At 46.7% G+C, this 6,000-nt stretch overlaps 1 long non-coding RNA gene across 1 annotated transcript in view; it reads left to right on the top strand.

Moving 5' to 3' along the window:
* Nucleotides 1-6,000, top strand: part of LOC308471240 — a 213,737-nt gene that overhangs the window by 90,383 nt on the left and 117,354 nt on the right. The gene's annotated exons all lie outside the window — the stretch shown is intronic.

The raw sequence follows: 6,000 nt of genomic DNA, 5'->3' as shown, positions 1-6,000 counted from the left end.
GGTCAACTCTCCTCCTCCCTTTTGCACAAGCTAATCTTCCTTAAAATAATGTCAATGTAAGATGACGCTTCTTCATTTGTCTGTGGACACATTTTGGAAACGGGGCCTCACTAGAAAGCCACATTTGTAAATAATGGATTGGATTGGTGTGGAGCTTGTTTGGAAGATACACTGAATTATAGATAGCCAAATAAATTCCATAGCCTGCAAAAAGTGCTTTCCTTTGAATTGCCAGGCACGTTGTGCTTTGCACTCAGTGATAAATTTCCAAGAACGGAGATACAGCAGCTCAAGCATACCCAGACTCTGCCCCATGCACCTGCACCCTTTTCTCAGATGTGTCTGTCCATGGTAATTTTGAGTCAGTTCATATATGCATATTCACCACTTGATGACTGTGCTATCCAGTGATGACTTAATGTATGGCTGCACCATTTCAGAACTCACACCACAAATAGAACTTCCATATAATCTCAGATGCAGTGCTTTGCAGCAGAGCCAGTTCACACATACAGATGCCAGCAGCAAGTATCCAGTAATCCAGTGCTGAGGGGTGTATCGTTACAAAAGCCCAGTGCCAAGCAGTGGCAAGAGTGCATGGGACCACAGGCACACACACATGGGGTCTGTGTCCCTTTGGAGAATGGATGACATTGCAGAGACTGTCGTGCTTTAAGAAATATGGTTTATTCACCTATTTACACCTTCAGTCTGCATGGAGGGGGTCATATCTTATGGCATAGTCATTGCGTGGACAGGAGGAGTCCCCCCAACCCCAGGCGACTCCCAAGTGGAAAAATGACTCAAGACAACGTGCTATGGGATTAAAATTGTCCACAACTTTATTAAGTTTCAGATGTAGGGAGCCCTTGGCTCAGGCATTGGGCGTTTATCCCCAGCCGGGGATTTGGGGGACATCAGGGTTATCCAGAATGTGTGGGGATTGGGCTGACTCTGGAGAACATATGTTCAAGCAGAGAGCCTGCCCCCCCCCCATTTCGCCGTCGTTGCAGGGGAAAGCAATGAGAACCTCTCGCCGTATGGCCAATGCTTCCCCTCAAGACCCCTTTAACAGGGAAACCTGGGGCCGCTGCCACATGAGGGGGTGTGGGTCACCACTTCACGCCCCCCCCCATTTAGGGAAGATAGACTAAAGGATTCCACCCAAGGCCTGAAACCGCCAAATTTGTGATGCTTTGCTATGGGAAAGGCAAAACCTACCAATGCAGGAAAATTCCTTTCCAGCCCTTCAACAGCGACCATGACATAACAGCACCCGCGTACCTGTGGAGAAGAGGTTAACATGCAAAAGAAGGCTAAACTGAGGGAGGGCAGGGTGGGAGAAGCTATGGAGCCAACTGAAGATTCCCAGGTAAGATCCACCCTCTGTTGTGTGGACAGGGCGGTCCCTCCCCCTACCGGGGGAGGGCGAAGCCAACCCGTACTGCCAGGAGCTGCATGGGATGGGGGGGCTGTGCACAACCACGCAAAAGGCGCCCCCCCATTTGATGTGGGGAGTGGTCATTCTAAGAGGCAGCAGCATAAGCTGCCTGCAGCCATCACACTCCAAAGATGTATCTCAGCCTCACTTCCTCCTCCTCTCTCCCAGAAAACCCTGCTTCCAAGCTCCCTTTTCCTGTCCCCTCAAACATACACCCCATCACCTTTGTAACATCTCACCCCCTAGCCTAGGCTAAAAGATTCCTCTCCACAATGGTCCATTATTGTTCCCTTATTGGCCCTAGCTTGGCCAGGCTGGTTTGCATAAGCTAACCCAGGAATTTCCTGAATTCCCTGTCTGGCACAGTTTTGCACTTTAAGCCATGTCCCAATTAATCAAAACCTTATTATTAATTTTTACCTATACCTATAACACCATGCATGCATGAATCAGACCCAAGAGTAGCAAAAAGTGTAGAGTAACCCAGGCATTTGCATACATGATTAGACAGAAAAGGGAGGAAAAAGATGTATAAAGCCTCTCTGACTGGTTACTATTTTGCAGCTGCAGTTCAGTTTTATATTGGCAAATTTAGGTTGCACAGTTAAAGTTGGTTTGGTGCTCTTGGGCTCTTGCATATCAAGCCTGCTTGCAAAAGAAAAAGAAAACCATGGCGTTTTTTGTGGCAAGAAAAGTGATGGGGCAGTACACCAGCATGTGTGAGATAAAAATGATGTTGAGCAATGTTCTATAACCTCTGTGCAAGCAAATCACAATGAATGTTCAATGAACAATGACATAACCTCTGTGCAGGTTCTCTCCCTCTCCCTACCTCTCTCTCTCTCGTTTTCTCATTGATTGCTTCACATGTTCCAGGAATAAACAATAAGTCAACAAATCTAGTGATGTTGAGGGATCATTTAGCACAGGCAATTCTTGTCAAGTCTTAGGCTGGCCCAGCAGTAGGAGCCCAGAGTTCATCTTAACTAAAATGTGTTTCTTCCCTGAGCATCAACAGTAGGGTGCTCCGTAGCCCTCCATGCCCATTGCTCGTGGCACATGACAATCTGGATTTATTTTTAAGCCATCTTCTCTGCCTGGGCAAGGGTCAGTCTGAATATTCCTTCCCTGAAGCTTATGGCTGAGAACATGTCTAACTCTTACATACCTTCCAGCCTTGTGTTATTGGATGGCTGGTTGTGGGCAACGCTTCATAATTCCAATTGCGTAATGATGCTGTCTAATTAAGTGCAATTTCAAAAAGAAAATGCTTCCAGAGAGTTTGGCGTAGTTTGCTCAAGGTGGTTTAAACAAAAACACTTTGCCAACCAATATGCGTTTTCAAAGCAAGCTTAGATTATTGATTATTCCCTCTTCACTGTGGGCTTCATCTTCTTTTAGTGCTCATGCTGCAGAGAACCTCAAAGGACCACTTGCCGTGCACAGTAGGCCACATTTGTTTCTTTGAAATGTGGTAGGTACGACAGGAGACACAGTGAAAATAGTACCCACATTCACTGACTGTGGTTATTACTCGGCATTATTGGCCGCATAGTTGTCACATTTACATCCTAGATGTGGTTCATGTACGCATGCATAATGCTCAACGACTGCAACATCTTTGAGGCACGACATGTGAGATTGGGAGAGGCTGTGGCTCAGTGGCAGAGCATGCATTTCACATGAAGGCAATCCCTACCATCTCCAGTTAAAAGGGTCTCAGAGAGCTGGGCTGGGGAGGACATGTACTTGAGATTTGGAAAACTTCTGATAGCCAAGGGTTAGATAGACAAGAGATCTAGCTTAGCACAAAGCAGCTTCATCTCTGCTGCTTCCCAGCACGCACAAGAGAAGAAGAAGGCTGTAGCCCGTGTAGTCAGTGGCATAGCATGGGATGCCAGTACCCGGGGCCACATGGAGGGGATGGGTGGGTGGGGAGGAGGGAAGTGGACAGAGTACACATGCGCATTCACCCAGGAGATTGGAGCCACAGAGATTAAAAAAAGAAGAGTCATTCCGTTGTTGGGAGAGGTCACTTCCTAGTTTGCATGGAGAAGCCATATTAAGGCAGCACTGGGTGTTGAAATTTTGTGTCCCTGATGCGGGTGGCGCTGTGGGTTAAACCACAGAGCCTAGGACTTGCCAATCAGAAGGTCGGCGGTTCGAATCCCCGCGACGGGGTGAGATCCTGTTGCTCGGTCCCTGCTCCTGCCAACCTAGCAGTTCGAAAGCACATCAAAGTGCAAGTAGATAAATAGGTACTGCTACGGTGGGAAGGTAAACGGTGTTTCCGTGCACTGCTCTGGTTCGCCAGAAGCGGCTTAGTCATGCTGGCCACATGACCCAGAAGGTGTATGCTGGCTCCCTTGGCCAATAAGCGAGATGAGCGCTGCAACGCCAGAGTCGGTCACGACTGGACCTAATGGTCAGGAGTCCCTTTACCTTTACCTTTACCTTAACAATTTTGCACCCAGGGCAACTACCCATGTGGCTCCCCCACACTACACCACTGCATGTAGCCCAGCCACGAAAAGCCTCAGTGCTTTACTTCATTTATTTATTGCATTTTTATACCACCTTTTCCACTCAGGAGCTCAAGGTCGTGTAGATGGTTCTTATCTCTCCATCGTGGCATAGGTGAGGTAGAGAAAAGTGACTATCCTAGGGTCACCCAGTTAACTTCATAGCTGAGTGGGGAGCTGAACCCTGGTCCTCCAGATGCACACACGTTCACATGGGTATATACTAGAATATGAAGTTTGATAGATGCCATATTGTGCTTAGATGTTCGGGCTTAGTGAATAGTTTGAAGTATGAAAGGATACAGTGAATGGCTTTAGGCAAGTCACATTCTCCTTGAAGGGTCTCTAGTGGGTGATGTCTAACGCAAGGCACCATCACAGAAATACATCTTATGAGCTGTGTACATAATGTGTGCCTTTATATGGCTGTATGCAGTGCTTTTTTTCTTTAAAAAAATGTTTAGGGGTACTCTCATTTTCCTACTCATATTGAAATACTGCCCCTCAATGAGGCCAAAATTAGATTCACAAAATGTTTAGGGGTATGTGTACCCCTGTGTACCCCCAGAAAAAAGCACTGGCTGTATGTAATCATGGTTTGAGAATTCAGAAGGTTCAGATATTATATAGGCGGGTTACATGAGCATGTGAAAGCTTCAGTCGGTCTAACAGAAACTCATTCAGTGCTATAATGCTGCAAGCATGTTCCTGGCTTATGCTGAATGGCTCCATCACTTGATACACAGTAAAACCCAGACTAAGGGCCAGAGGCTACTCTAGGCCCCTGTTATTTTGTGTCTCCCAGCTTGGATGCAGACCGAAAGAAGCACATCTTCAATCCGAATGTGGAAAGAGAAAAGATAATTAATATGGATTTGGAGGGATGCCAGAGTAAGTTGCCAAGAGGCTTCCGTTGTTCGTAAGATGTAGGGAGTTGAATGGATACTGATCAGGGGCCAGTGATGTGTGCTTTCTTCCCATGTGCTCCACGTATACATTTATAAACAAACAGCTATTACTGGAACAGGAATCAGGGTTAAAGCAATTTTTCAAAACAGGATTGCATAGATTACAATTAATCTCGGGTCAAAAAAAAATCAAAACTCACCTGGGTGGGGACCTGAACTGAAGCAGTGGCAATGATTAGGCAATCAATCCAAACATTAGGAACTGTCCTGCAGCACAGTTTGAAGGAGAACAAAGTGAAGGGGGAAGCAGGAGCTGAGACCACTGGGAAGGGCTGCAAGACAGCTCACAGGAAGCAGGCTGAAGGCTGACTGCAGAAGGTTCAACACTGAAGGTTCTTCAGACATAGAAAATTTCTATAAGCCAATCAGAATGCCAGGCTGGGGACCAGTGAGAGCCTGAGAAATGCCTGCAGGGGTGTTGAAGGGCAAGGAGAGTCTGTTGCTTGCCAGCTCTCCTGAAATGACTGAGAGGCTGAACCATCTGCTCTTGGACCTTAAGGACCCAAATGCTGATCCCCTACATGACAAAAACCACCTGATAGCTAAGAAGATAAATGTGTGGTTTACTATTGCTTTGCAACTTTAATTTAGCATCAGTGATGGTACTAAATGCACATCCCACAGAAACGACATGATCACAGCCTAGGAGACTGAGAGTACTGTACATGCTGAAGTTTGCAAGACTGGGAGAAATATCAGGTAGTGGGGAGGGTGGGAGGCTTAAAGGGTGCTGAAGGGGCAACTAAGACCAGGCTAAGGTGGGCCAGAGTGAGCTTTGTTGGCACAATGGGACTTGGAAGAGGCAGCTTGGTGACCAGAGCAGGGCGGGAGGGGGGCTTTCCGAGTGCCATGAGCAGCATGTCAGAAATTAGACAGAGGGGTCGATGGCAGAAGGGAGAGAGGAGACACGTTTAAAATTCAACCACTAAAAGCTTGATGTTGATGTGAAATCACTGCAAAAAAACAAAGGGACATTACTCCATTTTAGACTCACCTTAACGTTTGTCTTCAGCTTAGGTTTGCAGTGAAAATCCCCCTGGGATATGTATGAATTCAACATGAGTTTTTG

The sequence above is a fragment of the Podarcis pityusensis genome (genome assembly GCF_964106645.2).
Source record: "Podarcis pityusensis genome assembly, chromosome: 2".
NCBI classification, from domain to species: domain Eukaryota; kingdom Metazoa; phylum Chordata; class Lepidosauria; order Squamata; family Lacertidae; genus Podarcis; species Podarcis pityusensis.
The sequence above is the reverse complement of the archived record's forward strand: the minus strand, read 5'-3'. Positions and strand labels throughout refer to the sequence as shown.